General features: G+C 23.2%; 1 long non-coding RNA gene across 3 annotated transcripts in view; it reads right to left on the reverse strand.

Annotated features, from left to right (window-relative positions):
• LOC129608947 (uncharacterized) overlaps window positions 1–24105 on the reverse strand; it is a 151104-nt gene that overhangs the window by 107842 nt on the left and 19157 nt on the right. For all 3 annotated transcript variants that reach the window (XR_008696924.1, XR_008696922.1, XR_008696923.1), the window contains exon 2: window positions 8360–8388. This is a non-coding gene — a long non-coding RNA (uncharacterized LOC129608947). The remainder of the gene's footprint in view (window positions 1–8359; window positions 8389–24105) is intronic.

The raw sequence follows: 24105 nt of genomic DNA on the forward strand, positions 1-24105 counted from the left end.
TATAAAATCTAGTTGGTTTCATAAAGTAACGTAAAAAAAATAGACGAAAAATTATAACATTTACCATGATATTTGCATTGATTTTTCGCAAATATGTATGTATATTTGTATGTATTTATCTACCCAGCATACGACTGTTATTTAATACAACTATTTTAAAAGTCCAAATTATATTATTTATGGAAAATAAATTAGGTGACGTTAAGAAAACAATACATAGATCTTTACTAGAAACTTATTTCAGTAGAAGAAAATTTTTACCTATCTCCCGCCTTCTAAAAGTTACAGCCGGTCAAAGTACTAAAAAGGCAATTTTTTTAAATATTAAGCATGACCTTTAAATAAACGAAATGGCCGGTAAAATTTACCGTTAACTAAAACCCGTTTTTTTCTAATTTTTTGATGTCGTTTTTTTTTAAGACTGAATAGTTAATGTATCTCAAATTTTAGTAGTTTTTAGGCACTAGTAAGTAGTTCATTTCGTTAGAAGAAATTTTTTTTCCACCTCCAACCCCTTTCAAGTTATCAACTTTCGAAATTTGTAAAATTCAAATTTTTAGCTCCTTAAATCTCCGAAACTGTATCTTTTCCAAATGTCTGTAAATACAGAAAGATAAGGTTAAATTTAATTCCATGCTACTAAAAATATAATTAGTTTTCCTAAATCACGCAATTAACCCTAAAATTCGAGCATTATTTTAATACCTGTTCAATTTTTTTTTGTATTTATTTGAATGTATTCAATATTGCTCATCCGAAAAGTATGCAATTTTTGAAGTATGCAATATTTTCGTACATGCATAATGGTAATTTTAATAAAGTAGTACATAACGAGCTAGTTTGTTATTAAAAGCAGAATTTTCACTTGTTGAAGGAAAACAAACCATTGCTTTCACCAAATTTTATTTTCGGTGTTTTTCTTCTTCATTGCAATAAGAAACTTACTTTGCACTCAGAGTAATAAAGCAACAACATTAAAAGGATAAAAGAAAAAAAAATTTTGTTCAAGAATTTTTCTTTACAATATTTTTTTCCACTACCGTTAATTTCTTCCAAAGTTTAAAAATAAGTTAATAATTTTATTATTTTTTCTTCTTCATAAAATCCTCCTATACTACAACAAAAAAGGGATTTTTTTTAAGAAAATTTAATTTGAAATAGTCGAAGGATAATAAATGATTGTGATTAGCTTAGTTTGACTAATTTATTTATTTAATTTCATAAGTTCAAAAATGTTCGCTTCATAAAGTTGAGGTTATTATATTTTAAAACTTGGGAAGGCGAATTTAAATAAGAAACAATATAAATTCTGGTATCAATTCTTTGTTTAAGTCAAATATCGATCATTTCAAAAAATTTGGGATTAATATTAGAGAAAAGTTGGAAAAGTACCGGAATTTAAATTTATAAAAAAATTTTAGCTCTTTTATAGACAGTTTGCCCAGAAAAATAGTTTAATTTAAATCAATAGAGTTTCAGCCATGAATGATAAAGAATTCAAGAAAGGGAACTACAAGTTATTTATTTTAAATATTCACCTTAACGATTCATTGAAGATTTTCACATTTATTTCACACAATTACTAGACTTCATCATTACAGTTTAATCGATCACATAAAATTGAACAAAAAATCTAGTTTCATAATATTGCTACATACTTTAAATGTTAATTTTGGTTCACAATCCTACATTAAAATTTTATTCATAACAGGTTTATAATTTGTTCTTATTGTAAAGTTTTTTGTGGTATATTGTCATTTATATATGGTGAAATAGTTATGATTTGAAGAACTCACTTTTTTATATTTTTAATTTTATAAAATATTTAGATATCAGAACAAATCAGTATTGTTAGCGTAATCATTTATGTCAATTATCAGGTCTTTGGTTGAATCAATCCATTTTAGAAAATCCCTTTTTGCTCAAACGCTCCTAAATTGAGAGAATTTATCAATAAATGCGATACACTCAAACTAAGTTCACACAAAAAATTGAATAAATAAATGGATAAATATAAAAATCACATATAGGGTTAATGAGAAAAATTACATTCTCCATAAAAATAAAAATAAAACAAAACTAATATAGAAAAAAAATAATTGAACAAAGTAACAATAACAATAAAAGATTATCAGCCCTTATAAAAACTTTTTAATCCTAAAGATATTAAAGAGACACAACAAAAGTTAATATAAAAAAAACATAACAGAATAAAAAACAGAAACAAATGGTGAACAAAGTTTTGTAAAAATAATAATAAACACCGTTAACAGGATTAAAAATCCCAAGTATACCTACATAAATATCTAGATAGTTAAAATAAAATGGTGTGTATAGCGTATTTTTTCTGTACATCAATGTATATCAATGTGTTTGTTTATGAAGGTACTCATGAAGAAACTATAAATAAATCTTAAATTATTAGTTGAACCAAAATATTTTTCTTATTTTCTAAAAGCTCAAAATGTATAGGGGGAATGTGAAATTCAATAAAAATAGATAATCTTTATGGAGATGTCCTTTTTATAGCTTCTGTTATATATTTTCGATACTTTGTCTGATTATAACACCCATTTTCATTCAAACCTTAAATAAATTTAAAAGATCCGTCTAGAGGTGATAAAAAGTTTTAGAAATTTATGATTTTAAGAATGGAAAATTGAAAAAAAAAATAAACAAAATTTTTACTTATTATTTGTTTTTCTCCACTTAAAGCAAACACAAATTTTAAAATACCATTGGGAAATAATAACTTCGAACTATTTTTGGAATTTTCGTAAAATATTTTTATTTTAGGCTGAAAAAGATAGGATGGGATGTGGAAAAACTTTTTTAATTCACTCATTTAATTTTGAAGAAAAAAAAAATGAAAATTATAAAAAAAAAAATATAAAATTCCTGAGGCTCTTTATAAGGATCACTTAATTTCTTTTTTGTTTTTTGAAAATATTACAGAATCTTTTTAAAAATGAACTGTTTAATTAATGAAATGTAAAAACTTGGTAACTATTACAATTTTTTTATAATTGAATATGAGAGTGATACAATGCCATTTTGGAATAGAGAACCAGTGAGATTGAAATTAATTTCTTTTATTTAATGTTTAATGTTTTGTTGTTTGAATACAAAAAATATCTCAAAGGACTATTATAGCTATAAAAATTATTGATTAAAATTTCTTATTGTTAAAATAAGCGTACTGGTTAAAAAGTATTGATTTCAATTGATTTTTTATATATGTGGGAATTTTTTTGATTCTCATGAATTTTAATTAAATTAGTTTTGTAAAGGCTTAACATAGGATACCCAACAAAATTTAAATAAAATTGAAAAAAACTGATGGAAACACAACATGAACGACGGGATTATAATATTCTTAAAATGAAAATCAAAATCAGTATATTTTGCAGGTCTGATATTTCCGAATTCCATTTTTTTAGAATTTCCATTTTTTAAATTAAATTTTTAATTTTGCAATGAATTCCTTGTACTTAATTTTCTTTTAATTGATTTTCTTATATATTCTCAATAAATAAATAAAATATTGTTTAAATTTTATAACAAATTTACTGAATGAACTCTGAATTTTCTATACAGGATCTTGAATTTTAGTTAAATTTTATGTGATTATCGGAAGAAGCAAGACACATAATATAAAAAATATTTTTTCCGCTTGAAAATTTTTTTCAATAAATCAATCAATTTTTCAGCAACCCAGAGTGAGGGAAAGAAATGATACAGAATTGAACCCTTATATTTTAATGAAATTTATAGAAACATTTACTAAAGTGTTTTTTTCTTAGATTTTCAAGTTGGTCATAGTTCTTTCATAATACAGCAATTTCATAAGCGAGATTCATAATGCATTTCTGTTTTGTTTAGTTTTTTTTCCCAAAATATTTTGTATTACAAAACATATCTAAAATATAAGCAACTACCGTAGTTCCAACAATCCAACCTTTAAGTAGGATTACTTTTTTCACTGCATGTCAATATCCCCCTAATATCAAGATAAATTTCTTATACACAGAGGACAATAAAATTGATTTTAATCTAAAATCGCGAATTTCACTCCTTCTTAAACGCTTTTATATATGAACGTGTTTACATAATATTAAGAAAATTCAAAAAAATTGTCAACATAATTTTTGAATTTTTCTTTAAATTCATCCTACATTCTTAGAATTTTATATGCCACATTTATTAGAAACACGTGTTTAATGTATTGTAGGTACATAAAAGCTCTTGTATATATGTTTATGTTTATTTTAGTGCATTAAGGAATAAGGATTTTACATCTTTTCAATATAACGCACAGACATCATTCGTATATCTTTTTGTATTTATTACTGTTATTGTTACTCTTCGTCTTTTCTTTAGAGAGAATTTTGATTTCAAAGATGTTCATTTTCCATATCAGCCTCCAAATGTAAAATATTTATCTAAAGGATAAAAAGGGAGCGCAAACGAATCGTGAATAAGATGTGAAAAAAAGTAAAGTAAATGAAATTGAAAGTACATATTTTATGTAATAATGAAATGGAAATGCGCTTACGTGGATGTTTTGTTGAAAAGTTTATTTTCATTCTGTATATTGTATAACCTTGAAATACAAAAGGAAAAAATTTAAAAAAAAAGTAAGCAAAAAAAGAAAACAAAATCATATATAAGAAAATCTTGTAATATCCTTTACATTTATAACAAAAGAATAAAAAAATAAAAAGGATATGAAAAGATTTCTAGCTTGATATAAAACGCTCATATAATCGTCACCATTATTATAATTTATAAAATATACACAATAGCACATTAAATGGAGACCGGCATATGCTATACAAAATTTAATATGACCATACTGACATAGGATATCCGAATGCAGAATCTATACTAAATGGTTTTCTATAAGCAATATTTCCAATACAATGGCTTTTGTTGAAAAACTTTAAGTGCTTCGACGACAGTGCCTATTGATTCAACAATTTCGAAAATGCAATTTTCTTCTTATTTTTTGCTTTGCTCCTCTATAGCGGTTATATGTATTCTAAATTGCATTATTTACATTCATGATTCTCTTTTATTAACAACAAAATGATAAAAGAATAATTTCAAGTTTTCATTTCAGAATCACTATTTATTGTACATAAGTGAATTTGTTAAAGTTTTTCGCTAAAAGTTATAAAAGTATTATAAATAATTATTATTAACGAAACAAGAAAGTTGTTATAGCAAAAATTTTAAAATTTACTAAGTTTATTCAAATGAAACCCTAAAATAATATAGAAGAAAAGCCTTGAAATCTTTATGCTTTTATGCCTTCTTCTCATAATATAAAATTTGTAAGTGGCATCATTGATTTACGTACATAGATGCAAAATATACCACAAACTTTATACGTAGCATCTTTAATAAATTTCCTAATATAGAATATTTTTACCCAAAATAATATTTCTTATATTGTAGATAGCAAGGATAGCAGATCCCACACTCTTTTGATTATTTTCTGTTCTGTTTTTCTTCAAATATTGTTTTTATCGCTAATTTTTCATATTATATAATAAGTGGTAGATTTATGGTACATGTAATGACTAAAGGTGCAACTTTATTCAAACTTATATCCCATACAATTTCAAAATGTATGTTTTACATACTACTTACTTACAAGGCAGAATGACATAAATATTTAAGTGTGTATGTATGCGTACTTAATTGTATGTAGGTGTATGACGATAAAAATGTATTATGCAAAAATGATAGCGTGCTTTTTTATTGTTATGCTTGTTCTTTTATATTATCCTACATAATATCTATTTTTAAAGGATAATCTTTATGAATTTTTTATTTTATAATATTCAAAAGGGAATTTTTTATTATTTTTTATGTGTTATATTTAGTTTGCGGGACCTCGCATCGTATAAACTCACATGATATTCAATGAGAATGATAAAAATTACAAAATGAAAAAAGAGAAGAAATCAAAAATGATATCTTATTTTCTTTTCTTTCGTATTGTTATTATAGGAGATTTTTTTCTTTTCACCCTACATAATAAATGTGCTCTTTAAAGCATTTATTGGAGGGTACATATAATAAAATGCAATCTTTAATGTCATTTTTAATGTTTAAAATGAAAGAGGAAAATCGTTTTTTTTTTGTTTGATGTAATTGAATTTTTTTTTTCGAAGAACGGTTGCGGTAAAAAATATTAGTGGTTGCTTTAAATTATAGAGTTCAATCGGATAACATAAAATACTCAAATCATATAATTCAGCCTATGCAATAGTAGTTATAAAAATTTATTACCTACTCTATATAACTCTAATTTCTTTTCTATATAGCTCTAATATTTTCTATATATTTCTATATAATTCAATTTAAACTTGCTACTTATCAACTGCTCTTAATTACTCCGTAATAGTTTAAGGTGTTATAGAACTGTAAAATATTTTAAATCGAAATAACTCGATTTATGAATGTAGTGCAGTTTGTGCTCTGATTTTCAGTTTTTTTTTAAGTACTCATTACGAAGTTAGCTAAGACCTAAGAGTAAAAGCCAATTCGAATTAGATAATAAATTAATTTATCATAACAACAATAACTAGTATTGAGGCGAAGTTTCATAGTTTAAATGTGTTCACGTTGTTTGTTACTTAGAGGGTTATAGAAAACATACATACTTACGTTTCTTTAAAAAAAGAATAGGCATTATAACAATCAATTTTGACCTTTTATCGCCGATATAGGAATATAACCATAATATTTCATGAAGACTATAAATTTATTTGAAATCGTGGAAGTTCTCAATCGAATATTTTGAAACATATCATTTAATCAATTGAAAATTTGGGAAACTGAGAAAACGAGTTCATTACCATAAAGTCTTTAAAAATAGGTAGAAGCGTAAAAATTCCGTTTTGTCTATGAAATATAACAATAAAGCAAATAATTATACGAATTATATCTATTCGGGTCAATTACGAAAAATTTAAATTGATTTTTATACCTTTGAATTGGCATGTTTGAATTGTCTTTCAATTGGAGCATACTCGTATATAGATTGTACGAAGTATTTGCGATCACTTAATTAGAAAAATCAAATATTTTTCAAATTTTCTCTTAATATCGCTAAACTTTTGGATTGCTTATTTTTGGTTAATTTTTTTTTATTAAATACAAAAGAAGCAGTAAGAATATGGATTCAAAATTTAATTCTTTTAAGTCAGTTGAATTAGCTGAATTGATTAACCTTGCATATAATTTATAAACTCAGACTTAGAATGTGGTATAGAAAATAATTATGGCCATACAAATAAACGAAAAATGTTTGATTTTCTACGATTTCTCCAAAAAAATTTTTTAACCGTAAGTGTTAATTCTTTGAAAACAGAAAATATTCAAAATCATACAATTTATGTACACATTTTTAAAAAAATTTTCCTTTTTCACTTCCGTTCAGAAGTCAATATGTACCTTCGAACTGTTTATAGCAATTTGGAAATTTTATTTATTCGCTTTAGGATATTATCGTTATGTATATAATTTGAGCTCAATAAAAATTTGACAGAGCTTAAAATTCATAAACATACACAGAGAAATATTTAGAGTAAATATTGATATTTTTGTATAGTAATTCAAAATCTAAAAGGATAGAGTTTTTCAAAAAAAAAAACAAAAGAAAACTTCCAGTGTTTTAATGAACAAATATTAAAGATAAATATTTTTTAGAACGGAAGCGTTTTCTATTTAATATTCGTTAACGGGGTAGCTACAACATCGATGGCTAGAAATAACATGAAATTGTTAAATTTTTCCATTGATTGATGTTGTTCTTACAAAGAATTTCTTTCTTAATTTTGTGTACATGTACAAAAATTTAAAGCGCGCAAATTAAGTTTTGTATAATAATAACACATTGGAGGAAGCTAAATTTTGTATGTCATATTAAAAATTTAATCAATGTTGAATATTTGGAATTGTGAATGTAGGTACGATTTAAGATTACACAAAAGTGAAAGTCTTGCAAAGTAAAAGAATATTTTAAAAAAATATAAGGTCATACAATGTTATTCATTCATTGATTTTTAGAATTCGACGAATTTTGACCCTATTTTTTAGATTCTAATCAATTAAATAGAATATGTTGTGGAAAAAATCCAAACCCTAGTATATTAGAGTAAACTGTATTGATTTTATAAGGAAGAGTATATATTGTTATAATTCTATCTAAAACTTGTATAGCTGAGATAACATTACGTTTTGTTTGTACGAATGATATAAAAAAAAGCATTAATAAAGGATAAAAATATATTGTGTCACACATTTACAAAATATAATTTTCAAGTCATTAAAATGGTAAACTTACCTTAATAGTTTTTAAAAGTGAGTTGTAGTCTAAAAAAAAAAAGCAAAAAAATTTTTAATTAAAGATTTGAAAATTTTGGAATTAAATTACAATTTTTTATCAAATAAAATTTATTGTTCAATATTATACAATAACAAAAAATTAAATTATTTTATATTGTTGATATTAAAAATGAGTTAAAAAATATTCAAATTGGAACTCAAATTCCAAAAACTCAAACTTCTCTTTGATAGACGATTTTCGAGTTAATTTTGAAATAAAGATAATCTGAATGTAATTTCTAAAATCTAAAAGTGTAATTTTCTATATTTTTTATGTTGTAAATTCATATAAGTTTGAACATAATTGTGAATTTGTGTTGTAAATTCACGTAAATGCTAACGTAAAAGAATGTAGATCCGTTTTTTTAATTTCCTTATTTTGAATCGCCATATTTCTGTATACTTACCAGTACATAAAAAGTTAAAATATAAAATATTTCTCAAACTTCACTTTTGAATTAGTAATTTTCAAAATAAAATTTTTTATTATCTCATGCTATCAATTCAATAAATTTCAGACCATAATTGCATACATTTCAAATTTTTTTTTATGCATAAATTAAAGAATCAAAAATAAAATTTAAATAAAATTTAATTTTATATTTTAAACATGCAATAGTGATAAAATGCGATTTTCTTATTTGAAAGTAAAAAATTTGTATATAAATATTTCTAAAAATGCAAATTGCAATTGTATGCTAAGGTTTGTAATTAATCGAAGGGAAGTAAAACACTTATTTTAAAAATTTATATAAAACTACATTTCCTTTTTGTGTAATAATAGTTTATTGTGGCCCATAGTTCTATAAAATAAAATTTAAGAAAAATTTATGCGAATTGAAACACAAATTAGTGTAAAGTTAACAAGAAAATTTTTGATCCATAATTAAAAGAACGCAAGTAATACAAATGTGGAAACAGTTTTTCCAAATGCTTCTAAGAATAAAATGGTGCCGAAAAGTGAGAGGCTATCAATATTAATTAGACAATTAAAATAATAACGTTTCTTTAAATTTTTTTCTTTTGTCTCTTCCTAAATGTATGCAATATTTTATTATATTAATGAAAATTATTAAAATTCTTGTTTTTAGAACAAATGTTTTTACTTATTCAAGGAAAGCTGCTATTTTAGAAACGATTAGTTTGATGAAGTTATTTACAATTTGTGGAAAATGTCGATTTCGAAATGTAAAATTGTTTAATTTATTTACGCTGATAAATGCTATAGCTATATTATAAAATAATTTTATGATTTATATCAAATATTTTAAATTTTTAATTAAATTGATAATAAATTTAATAAATCTGAGGAATAAAATTAGAACTGAATACTTCAAATAGGTACCAATATTATTTTATTTAAATCTTATTTTTAATGAAGGTGTGAAACAATACACTTTCCGTTATTATCATAAAATTTAATAATATATAACTTTATTTTTGTTTTTATAATTTTCTAATTATATATATTTATAGAAAAAAATCTCATTTAAAATTTATTAATAATTTTATTTTACTAATTATCCTGTTTTCTTCATATTTTCTTTATTAATCTAGTATACAATAGCTATGTATAATCAAAATCTTGAACTGTAAATTTTAACTATTACCTTAATCAGTATATTTTCAAAATAATATCCTTAAAAAAAAAACAACATAAGAATAATAACGAAAAAAAAACACAATAAAATTAAAATTGCTTTTGCTTCAAGGTCTCAATTTCACACTTCATAAATTTTCTTGTATCAATGATATTTTTGTACACAAGCGATATTTTAACGTTACATTTGTAAGTATATAAGACAATTTCCTGTAAACGAATACACTCATATATACACTGTATACAATAAACCTATATTTATCTAAAATAGTAACACTTTCTCACGAAGCGATTCCATTATCCTGTAAACTTTTTAGAAGTTAAATAATTATTATATTTAAAACTTTTCTAAGGTGTTTATATTTACACAAACATTTTATGTATCCGCAAAACTAAAATATTTACCTAAAAACTATAAGAAAGAAATATAAAATAATAAAATGTTTGTATGTAACTATAACTATATAGAAAATGTTTAATTTTAACAAAAGATTACAATAAATATATTAATATTGCCATATGTTTCACTTAAGTTAAAATTATCCTTTTTTATATTTTATTATCGTTTTAAATCATTAAACTATCTCACTTATCATATTTTTATCACACTATTTATTTATTAGACAGCTATAAAAATATATGTATAGAAGATAAGAAGTGCACATAAGGAACATTGTTATATTCAGAATTTTTAAAATTTTACAAGAAAGTAAACGCTATAAAAGTAATCTGAACGCACACATACATATATACCTAGGAGTCATAATATTATATCATTATGCAATACACAATATTATGCAATACAAAATACAAACATTTATACATAACTATATAAATAAACATAGATGTTATATAGCTACGATTCAACTGCATTGCAAGTGCATATTCATAACAAAACTTATAGGAAAATAAGACTACAGAATATTTATTTAGTGTTTTCTTTAAACTCTTATACGAGAAAGTATACATAGAGAATATTGTCAAAAGGTACAGCACATTCATGATTTTCTAAATATGATATATGTATAACAGTATTAAATTTCAGTTTCTTCACTTGAATTACACGTTTGCGGATAATTTATAAAAGTAAGCAAAAGTAAATTTATTTTTTATTCATTTTGTTTTTGTTATTTTTTTTTTGAAAATTCAAGGAAAAAAGAGAACAAGAATTTACTGTCAACGAATCTTTTAGTGTGTACAATTATATTAAAACACATACATTGTGCACACGAACACCTAAGAGAAGTTTTAATTAAATTTAAAATTCACTTTGTACATATTTTAATGGTATGTTTCGGTGCTATTTGTGTGTGTTTTACAGAATTATTTCATAAGTGAAATGAAAATTGTAAAATATTTTTGTCGTTTGGACAGTTTGGACATGTATGTAAGTCATATTTTCACTAAATTGAATTTATAAACTTTCATAAATAAAAAGCAATTAACCCACAATTTAAAGTTCAAAATTTCACAATTAAATAGTTATTTAAGAATATTATATACATGTTTATTTTATTAGGGCAAAAAAAATAAAAGTATTACAATAAATGAAAACTTAATGTAAACGCATACCCAGATTAAGGATATCCATTTGTATCGAGTTTTACAAAAATACAATAAAAATTTGATTAATAGCAAAATTAAAATTAAAATATTTTAACAATAAAATTTTATTAATGCACAATTTTTAATGAGCAATTGATCAGGAAGTTTCGGTATTGTATTACATTCTTGCCGGCCTCAAAAATTCCTCTTCTGACATACATATATGATAAGTTACCAGAAACAATAATATCAGAACATGAATTTCATATATTCCGCAATATTATTATTTCCGTAATTTCATTAATTTTTAAAAATTTTCGAGCAATTAAGCTAGTTAAGAGTATTACCGAAATTATTAAATATATATAATTTTCCAATATTTGCAACTCATTAAAAATTTATTATAAACGAAAACATTTACTTTGAGTGTACCTAAATCGAATGTGAATTGAAAATCATGCATTATATTTTACATAAATTGGAACCTGCTGCAATATTTTTATTTAGATTCATTTATCCTTTTTAGATGCAAATATAGATTGCGTTTTTCTTTTGTAGAATACAATGTTGTGGCATATAAATTTTATGGTATCATTAAAGTTATAGGGTACAAGGTAAAAAATTTTAATTAGTAAATTTTTTTCGGTTTTCGAAAAATTTTCATATTTATATATGTGTAGATATTATGAAGTTTTTAATAATAAATTCCTTTATTATAAGCTTTTTAAAATCCTTACATTTTTAGTTGCCCATTACTGATTGTTTGCTTTTATTTCATTTATGTTATGATTTTAATTTCATTTTTTCCACTTTTACACTTTAATATTCCGGCCTTTATTTGTATAAATATAATTTCAGAAAAGGAAAATTTTTTTTTGGTTTTGTTGATCAAATTATCCTTTTCGTGTTAAACATCATTTCATAATAGCAAACTTGCAAAACATTACAGAAAAAAAGGTCTTCAAACTCATGACTCATCACAAATGAAATGAAATGAAACGAAAAAAATACATTTATAAAGAATATGCAAAATTTTTTATCGTTTTTTCACTAACGGTACTCTCTACCCAATGATAACAAAGAAGCTAGTGTTTGTTCTTTAGAATTATAATATTTCAGTACTGCTATAACAAAACTGTCTGTACGATTTGCTTTTTAGTAAATGTAGTCTTTTTTTTGAAGAAAAATTATAATTTAGCATAACTTTTGAACGATACTTTTAACTTCTAAAGTCTATTTTCATTTCAAATATGTTTTCATTTAATTACAGTACAATTTAATTTTGTTAGATTTTCAAATAAGAGTTTTTTAAGCATTAAGTATTACTATATGGCAAGAGATTGGGGTTCAGTAATTTGTTACACAATAAAATTTTACTATATAAAATGTAAGGAAAGAACCAAGTTTAGCAAAGATAGTTGATTTTTTGAATCGCATATTTTGCTTTTAATTCATGATTTTTTAGTTTGGGACCTACGTTATTTCTTGTATAATTTTCTTTATGTAATTTTTCAATTTTAATATCCCCGTTTTTAATACATTTTCCCATAACTTAACTACTTCAACTATTATATACATGTACTTCATTTCTTTGAAATTTATAATAAAATTTATTGCAATACTCGTAATATTGTGTCTTAATTTATTTAACATTCTCGTAATAAATTCTTGCCTAACGAACTCAGCAATAATATCTTCAAATTTATAAACAAATTTAAAATTTTATAAACCTCGATACAATCTCATTGCATATATTTTTAGATAAAGTTGAAAATTTTTTCTCTTTTCATGTCAACTTCATATACATTAACTCAAAAATATTGTAAAAAAGTTTTAATTAAAAGTATAAAAGAAAACTTTGGAAAATGTCTATAATGATTGATTACTTAATAGAGCATAACAACTATTGCATTTTCTTTGAAGTATAACAATAGCTATATAGATAAAGAGACTGTCATTCACTCAAAATATCTTACATTTTTATAATAAATGTACAAGAACAACGAACAAAGCGAAAACAAGAACTTAACCCTTTTCCCGAATATGTTGTTATTGGAAAAGAGTGGTGGCAAAAGAAGGATATTTAAAGAAAATTATTATTGTGTCTATAATATTTTTCATAAAACTGTACGAATAGGAAAAGGAAAGTTAAACGATCTGTTAAAAATGAAAATTATATAAAAAAAATTTATGTACGAAAAATTCAGGAAAATGTAAACACCGCAAATATAAATTAAAAATCTACGAATACTATACACTTTATAGTTTAGTAAATACACTTATTATGTAGTTTGTATAAATGTTAGTTACTGTACATGCTGTGTACTTATACAAGGTGAAATATATCGACACACAACTAAAACTATTAAACTAAAAACGTTTAAAGCTGTCCTCTTTTTTTATATTTTTCTCTTAATTTCTACCATTCGTTTTCCTAATAATAAGGGAGGTATTGTCAACAAATCTAATAAATAAACTGAGTTTTAAACGAAAATGTTGGAAAATTGCAAAAAATATTTTGGTGTATGAAATCCTGCATTTTTTTTTCGGTCTGAAGCGATTTATGTGGGAGTTTGTTTTGTCAAAAATAGAATTTCTACTTATTTTCTTTAACTATTTTGATATTTTCATTCTAAGATTTTGTTGTTAGCCCCAGAAACAGTACCTTTATAAAAATTAAATATAGACTAAAAATTAATATAGACTGTCTTACAATTTTTTTGAATTCCGAAACAAGCATTAATAAACTAATTTCAATTTCACGTGCATTTATGAAACTAATTATTATTGCAAGTAGAACTTTTTAATGTTGTAATACTCTTCTTATAATATTATACTCGGAAAACATAATCTCGATCATATGCCGCTCACATCACATTATATTTTTTATTTATTCATGCTTTACTATTCTCGGAGTAAGTAAGTATTATACCTGACGGTACTATCAATATTAAAATAATAACACTTTTCATGTACATATATAGTTGAAAGTGTTTGCAAACTATACATTTAAAAATATAAATATCTAAATCGGATATACGATTGTTTTGCGTTGCTGTTCATATACTGACAATGGATAAAAGGGTTAAAGGATAAAAGTTATAATCCTTTCTACACAAACAAGAAAAAAAATTATTATTATTATTGTTATGATTTTGTTATTTTTTCTTTTTATTATTGTTTTGTTTCCTGTTTCTCTGTTAAAAGTTTTATTTTTATTTCGTGTTTAAACTTTGATACGGATGAAAATTTTATGATTACTTGGAAAGTAATTATTTCAGGTTAGTTATTTATAAAAAGTACAAAAAGAATAAAGAATTATTGAAGTCGTGACAGTAATGTACTTTCATATTTTTAAATTTAAAAAATTGAATATAGTTGCGGTAAGGGTTGCTTTTTCAATAAAAATATTGGTTGTAACACATAACAAATTTATAACTTAACACAATTTCTATGAAAAATCAATATTAATATTTCTAGGGATATTTTTTAAATATTTTTAAATATTTTTGTAAAGGTACCTTTATAGAAGTGAGTTTAGTTAAGAAAGAGAATGTGGACCAGTTTCTGTTAAGGTCAAATAATGAAAATTAATTAAAAAAAATATCATACGTAAAATTCACCAAGATAGTGTATAAAAAACTAATCGTAATTTTCAGTTCATAACCTTAATATCTGAGACCTTCAAATAAGAATAACAGGAATATGTTTATAAAGACTGTAAATTATAATTATAAAGACCGTAAATTTCAAATTATAATTTTTATAATTTTTCAGCTAAGGTCGTCAGCATTCTATATTTTTTTAGCTTGAAATTTAAGCCTTACAATGAAATAAAAAGATAGGTGTTGCATACACTCCTTTGGATTATGAATTTATAGAATTAACAAACAAAAGAATATCCTTCTTGAATTCGTGACATATGTACAAAAATATAATATGTTGTGTATTCATGCCACTACTCAAGTCAACTAGGTACTTCATATAATTGTAGCAGCTAACACATAAATTGCATTTTTAAAATACATAATTTAAACTTTTTGTTTTTAGAGAAAAAATTTTTTTTTGGTTTGTTGAACTTTAACTCGTTGGGGTTAACATAAAATTATTGTTGACACAAAAGTTTTTTCATTAAATATCAGGAGTTTTTTAAGCAAAAACATTTTTTTGTACCAACATTCTGACATGCAAATTAGTTTTTCCTTCAATACTATGAAGTTTTTGATCGAAAGCAAGATTATTTTTTTTCCTTCATTTTATTGTTGTGAAAAGAAAATATGTAAATGTATTTATTCATATTACATAATTATTCATTAAAAAAAAACAATTGAGTTTCTTTTACATATTTGCATTAAAGCAATTTTTTTTATAAATTTAGAACTGTAATTAAAAGAAATATAATTGAAAATTTACACGAAAATGCGTTTTAAATGTGTGATTTTAAATTTTAGAACAAGAAATTTCGAAACATAATATTTCTGTATTTATAGTATAAGTCTAACAGAATAAAATTGAACAAAATTTAAGAAATAAGGAATTCTAAATTTAGCGCATTTTTTAAAATGGAGCATGAAATTTTTTCTTTTATTTAAAAAAGGAGTTTTCTTATTATTTCTGAGAGTGTACTGACAACGTCAGTTCGCATATTTTTGATAATTACGTTTTTCAATTATAATATTTAAAAATTCTCAGGACAGTAGCAATGAGGACAGTAGCAGAACCAAAATAATGATGTTCTCTTTGCTTAACAAAATAAGTAGGACATTATTAATAAATATTTATACATTAGTAATAAATATTTTAATATCTCGAAATTATTTGTCTTTCTAATATTAAAAATAAAAAATGACATGACTGCTTTAGTTTTAAGTTTAATAATAGGATCCGTTTGAAATAATCCATAAATTATATTTTTGTGCGTTTATCCAATCTGTTGGCTAAAATTATGAGAATAAACAATTTACTGACTTCTTGGGCAAAATTTTAGTAAAACAAAAACCATTTTTAGAAGCTTTGCTTGTCACCAAAATGTGCACTGAAAAAGTATTTAATGCTTAAAAAGCACATAAATCATGGTCCTAAAAGTATGCAATTTTTTCAAATTATCCATCTTTGAACAATTTCTTTTTATTAAACTTTTAAGAATGAAAAAATACAAAAATAGAATATTGCAAGACCATAGAGTGATATTTTAATTAATATAAAACATCCTAATATCTAACAATGTCATTAGCAGAGGGAAAAAATTAATTTTCAAATAAAAGAAAAAAATATTTCAAATATGTTTTCTAAGAATTTCTCAATTCCTTCTCATACTTAAGCAAACGAACAAATTTACACATAATTTAATCATTCTTTCATTAAATTTATTATCTATAATATAATACGGCTCACATGTGTTTGCGGCATAAGAAAGCATATTACATATTACAAAAAAAAAAAAAATTAAAATTTGCATAAATTTTCTTGTAATAAGATCTTTTCACATATCCTTGCAAATAAAGCAATTGAATGATAATAACAATCATAATAATAATAATAATAAAAGCATTTAAAAAGATATGAGGAAATTTATATATATATGAGAAAAATGTCCTTATCAATTTTTTGTTTTCTGTTCTACAGAAACAAAAATAAAAAAAAAATATGATTGATGACAATCTATATTGATTAATTTTATTATTCAATTTCTTTTATATTAAATGTACACAAATTCACATGCAACATTTCTACATATTATTCTTATATATACAATTATCCACAATTTACATTATATGTTTATAAAAGCTAAATACAAATGTAAATGTATATGAGACAAAATATTAGCGAGAAAATTAAATTTTCTTGACGTGTACTAATTCTATACTTGTGCATTTATAATACATAATATGGAATTTACATAATATTATATACAAATATATGCTCCTCTATGCTTACACATTAATACACAAAAGAGCGTATATATTACGTAATAAAAATTACTCGATGAATATTAAATAAAAAAAAAATTTTATTTATTTTATTTTTTTCCTTAGTACAATTTCTACACTGCATGTATATTAATTTATTGATTACGCTATAAAACAGAGTAATACTAAAATCTTAGTCTTATAGCAAATATTTGTACATATTAAAAATTAATTTTAAATTCAAATGAAGTGAGGGAACCGCAAAGGTATTATCGTATTATAAAATCTTAAATGATTAAAACTTCCATTTCACAGGGTGTAATATTTATAAAATGATGTGTATGTATGTTGTCGAAGATGATAATGAACCGACAATAATTTAAAATCTAAATAACTTTAATAACTTTAAAAGCATGTATTTAATTTTGATATAAGAAGTATAACACAACAATAGATAATTTTAAAAATTAAATAAACCATCATTCATTTTCCAAAATTTAAGAAAACTCTAGATTAATTTGATTAAAACTGTGGTAAACATTGATATGAGTAAGAAAATAACTTCATTTACGTTTGCATGAACATGCACGAATTCTGAACTTTTAATGTGAACAGAATTTTTTAAACTACTGAATAGAAATTCATTTCAACTTTCTTTTAAGCAGATATTTGTCTATTTTTGCACATTTAGAGTTTATTTCTAATATCTCATAAAAATATTAAACGAACTGAATAAAATTAAAGAAATTTATGGTCAAATTTTATTTTTTCCCAAATTATTTTTAGTAGTTTTAAAATGCCACAAGTTTTTTTTTTACCAGACTATCGTGATTTTGTGACTTTTTGCAATTGTCTTATTAATACATAACTTTACTTAATTTAATTAGAAATACGCAAAATTTTAACTGTAACTATAAACAAATTAAAACAGCCTTTACAGTGAATTTGTAATACAAGCGATAAAGTACACATTTACAATTTAAAGATTCATTAGACAAGACTGAATATGGAAATACTAAAAAGAAATTCTGGACAATAATATTATAATTTTGGACAATAATATTAACATATTCGTGTAATTTTTATACACTCTGCTGTACATTATAATAAAATTAAATACATTTTTAGAATATTACATTTTCTGATGTTGTTTTTATTGTTGCTATTGTTGTTGTCCTTATTCCTGCTTATATTCTTATTCTTATACTTGTGATTATCATGCTGACGATATGCGAATAAAATTATATAGGGAACCAGAAGTAACAAAAAAAAAAAAAGAGAAAAGAAAAAGGAAAGGAAAAATGGAAGGAATGAAATAAAATAAAAACGAAATTAAAATTTTTTGTTGTGTTTAAAGCTGTAAAAGAATGGTGAAAATAGGAAGGGTAAAAGAGTTCTAAATGAAGATATGTACGCTAAAGAATTCCATTTCGTTATAACATTTTTCTTTTCCGTTTTTATGATTTAATTTGAAATTTATAGCATTTGCATGTTGTCTTTGAAAGTAAACATATTTTCCTTTTTTATTCTTTACAATTTTTGGGATAACAAATATTTATACATAAGCATGTGAATATTTGAATATTTTGTTCAAAATATATTAAACATTATATCTATAGCTACGTATGTGGAGAAATTATAAATGCAACAAAAAAATAAAAAAAAAATAAAGTCATATTAAACTTTAAACCAGGAGCATAGGAAAATTTTATGCATTTGTAGATACAACAACATTGTAATATGTACTTCACACAAAAAGGATACCATCATAATATTTAAAATAGAAAATTAACAAATTTCTGCTAAAAATAAAAGTCTAAAATTTTAATTAAATTTTTAAAATATTGAAATTGCGTTCTTACTTAATATTATGACTTTTATCTACATGGGTCTATATTTATAAGTGGTTTTAAAAAAATTGAGTTAAACGCACACTATTAATCTATAGAATACATTTATTAATATACCAGACTCTTAAACTATTTTTCCGATCAATCTGCGTTGAATTTATGAAATTCGAAATATGAAAATTATAGGCTATTTTGATCATCAATCTTGGATATAATTATTGTACTAAGAGCCTCTATTTGACCATTGGTGCAGTGGTTATGGCACCGGCCCTTTAACCGAAGGGTTTCGGGTTCAAACCCCGGTCATGTCACTATAAAAATTATATTCAATATTATATAATTTAATATGCAATACTAATAAATATTATACAAGTATTGAAAATTCAAATATTCATAATATTCGATACTAAAGACTAAGAAAAATAAACAGTAAATATTAATAAACTGAAATATTATTTAATATAAATAAAAAAAAAAAAAAAACTACTATAGGCTAGTGACCTAGCTAGCTAACTCTCTATGACTGTAGAAACTATGGCATGATAGATATCATGCACTAGCCCTATACTCCTTCTAGGAGTGAAGAAGGAAAAAAAAAACTAAGAGCCTCTATATTCCTTATTATTTTTTTAAAAAACAAATTTCAATTAAAAAATTAAAAAGAGCCTTCTTCAAAAGATTATACTATTTTTAACAAACAACATAACATTACGTATAAACTTTTAGTTTCTACTCAAATTTTAAACAAATTTTAATAATAAGATTATAAGATTTTGTTGAAATTTCAAAATTAAAGGTAATAAATAAATTACAGAAATTGCGTTTAATGTTGTTAAATAATTAAAGTTGAACGTCAAATAATTCAATTAAAATTCCTCTATTCGATCTAATAATAAAGTTACGTATAAATTTTGATAAACTTTTTATCTACGTAAATACAATCACAAAATTAAAATTTTTAAATTATGGCAAAGGGGTAGATGTGATTTTTCTTCTATATTGTAAAAATTTTATTATTTTCGTCAATTAACTGAAATTCAACCTATTTTTCAATACAATGATACAAAATTTGTTTGTTAGAGATTATTTTTGCGAGTATTGAAAAATTTTAAAACAATACATTTTTATACTAAGATTCATATGGAGTTAAATTACAAAAATTTTTAAAATACTTAATACGTGTAGCAATTTAATTTTTTTTTTATCTACGATGATGTCTGTATTATTAAAACAATAGAATTTTTATCAGGAAATGAAGGCAAAAGCATAATCTCATATATTATACTTGTATAGAAAAGTTTTAAATTCATACATACTCGTACATACATGCACATATTAAAATAATTTTTAAGAAAATATTACAAATAAATACAATGATGTACAGTAATGTGTTGTAAGCCTGTAAAGTGAAGATAATATTGTGAAAAATTTTAATATCTCGGAATAATTTTAGGAGCATACACACGTTATATGTGATAATATTCCATAATATGCCCATTCTCTTGTGCAACATTGTTCATTCAATCAACTCAAATTCGCATATTTTTCCGTACATAATAATAATTTGTGTCAATGTATACGCAACATATTATGTAAGTATTGTTTTGAGATTAAAAAAAATGTTACTCTATTATAGCATGGAAGAACGCTTTTGGAAAAGAGTTTTATTGAGAATTGAATATTAAAAGAATAAGTATTATCAGATTTTTAAATCATAAGACCATAATTTATTATTCTTCAAAAAAACTTTGTGTTTGCATGTGTATTTGACAATGTTCTTTAATAAAAACTCGATTTTTTTTTTCAATAATTTTCAGAATAATAAACTTTCTTATACGTAATAACTCTACTTACTATGCTACTAAACATACATACATATATACTGAAAAATTATTGTGTTTTTTTTATATTTTAATTTCAATGAATTTGAACTCCAAGGATATAGTTAAGCTTATTCAATACCTTTTGTAATTTTTAAATACTTAGCTTCCATATTGTATTATACGAGAAACTTGACAAAATTTTATAAATATAAATTCAATATAATTAAACTAGGGGCCCCTGTGGTTTGCTTATAAGCAGCAAATAATGGAAATATTTTTAATTTAATAAATTTTAAGATGTAATATGTGTCACTGTTAATTACATAGATATGATTAAAATTCAATTTAAGAATTAGTTACTATTAAGAACGAAAAATTTCCTTATAAACAACGTTATCTGTTAAAATATTTCCATCATTTGTTTGTTATCCATTTTTTAAAAAGAAAAGAATTCGCAATTGGAAATAGTACCTTTCACGTTAAACTTTAAAACCAAAGTGAATGTGAATTAATAAAAAATCAATGCCTCTTTTCTTTATACAGACCTGGCTTGGCTACTTACTCAATTGAAATTTCGCAAGCACACGAAGAATAATTGCCTTAGTACGTAACGTAACGTTATTCGTGTTCTTATATCTCTCACAATTTTTAGTTTTATTTTTTTTAATTCTATTCCATGTTAAATACAACAACAAAAAATTATTTTACTCTTACTTAACTCATTTAAAATATTTCGCTTCCTTTTGCTTTTTATTTTTGTTTATGGTAGTAAAGCAAAAAAACAAAAAAAATATTACTACTCTTTTTTTATTCTCTTTCGCTTTTCGCTTTTCGCTTTTAATTTTTTGTTTTTGTTTTACAGTATGTATAATCAATTGAGTATTCTCTTTTGCTATTTTCATTTTTTTGTTTTTGTTATTTATTAGATTATATGTATACCTGTTCATGAACTGGAAAAATCTTGTAAAATATAATATAGATTCGAGTTTCGGCTTTGGCGAATCGTTAAAATTTTTTCAACTAAAACCACATCCATTTCCTTACAATATTTATTGCCATCTGAATTGGATTTAGTCAAAATTTGTCAAGCAAATTATTTCTTTAGCAATACATTTTTGTTAAATTTACTTGCCTTAAACAATTATGAAATTTTTAACTAGTATTTTAATTTCGCATATTAAATAAAATTTGACTTAAAGTCGAATTATTGATATATTGATTCAGTTACGGTTTAGTTTTAAGAGTACTTTGATTATTTGCTTGTCGTGAGACTCTAAAAATTGTTAAGAGGTGACAAATACAAATTTTCACAAGAAAATATCAAAATCTTCAGAGACTTTTTGTATATCTTCTATACGCAAAAATTAACTACTAGAATTAAAACCCTGTTAAATCTTCATTATACATTGTCACAGGTATTTTAATGACAATTGCCACAAAATAATTTGTAAAACGAAAATTTTGCGAAAAATTTTGTTTCAGAACTAAAAATAACATAAAGATAATAAAAATAAATGAAAATAAAGAAATTTTTTTGTTGTGTTCATAAACATTAACAGTAATCTTTATGTGAAAAAAAAAAATTAAATTAAAACTGTAGAAATTCCTTTGATATTTAGGAAATCTTGCGTATTTTAAATGAGGATTTAAAAAAACCTTCCATATTTCTTTATATAAAGCGAAAAATAATTTTCAAAAAGTAAAAAACCTCAAAATAAAATAAAATGAAAATCGTAACAGGAACTACGAATATCCTTTAAAAATATTTTCAGATTTCATGTTTTATAGCGACTGTTTTTTTTTTTCTTCAAATTTTGCCTATTGAAAGTAATTTTTTTTTAGGTATAATGTTGCCACAAAAAATATTTTCAAAGCTATAACAACATTTTTATTCTACATGAAATGGTTTCTTCTTTATTAAATCCTTTTGAGTAGATTGAAACACGAAAAACCAAAAAGTTATTAGTTTTTATTTAAACTACCTAGAAAAACTTTTTATAGAAATAGTTTTTCATATGTTTAAATATTCAAAGTAGAATTTGATGTAATTAAAAGTAGAATTAAAGTAAAAATAATCTCAGGTGTGTTATGCGAGACCATATTGCAACAAGGTGAGGTTTACTTGCATTGTAAATTTATGTTTAATTGTGAAGGCACAATAATAATTATTATTGTGTAGTGCCATTAACTGATAAATAATATTTTGTGATGTTTAAATGTTTTGTGTTAACTTATTGCTAAAAATATGCAAGAATATAAATTATATTGAGACCGATAGAAAATTAAAAATTATTTTGAAAAAATTTTGAAAAAATCTAATTGGATTTCAATTGTAAGACTTGCACGGATAACTCAATTTATTCTTTAGAAATTAAAAGAATTTTTGAAAATGATTATTGTATTTTAAATCTCCTGAATTCTATAACGTATGAAATTTTTTAAATATTCTTTTGAAGGAAATTCTATAATGAAAATTGAATTTGAATTTGAAATATAGTGAAAATGATATAGTTTCATTCTTATAAACACAATTAGGATTGACTTCAGAAGCTTAAAATATTTATTCAATTTTTACTCTAAATCCTCTCTTTCATTCCAAAAAAAACTTAGTTTCTAGGTTACATTTACATTAATTGTGTGATGAAGTTGTTCACATTAGAAAGGATTCTTAAAATTTTGTACCTCAAAAGCTCATAACAATAAATTTAAATTCCAAATATTTTCATTAAGCGTAGCGAATTTTTTGATTATATTCTAGGAAGTTTTAAATTTTTTTTAAATTTTTATTAATAACGAAACCTTTAATTTAATGCGTTCTTACTCTAAAAAACATTTTAAAATTTTAAATTTATCATAAATTATTAAAAACTTTAAAAAAACTAGCACTTTAAGGTTTTAAAATTTTTTTGAATTTAAGCTTTAAATACTTTTTTGTATCTTTCTTGGAAACGTGATTAAAATCATACACGAGTTTAGAA

This window comes from Condylostylus longicornis, unplaced genomic scaffold (genome assembly GCF_029603195.1).
Source record: "Condylostylus longicornis isolate FDR11 unplaced genomic scaffold, ASM2960319v2 ptg000004l, whole genome shotgun sequence".
NCBI lineage: Eukaryota > Metazoa > Arthropoda > Insecta > Diptera > Dolichopodidae > Condylostylus > Condylostylus longicornis.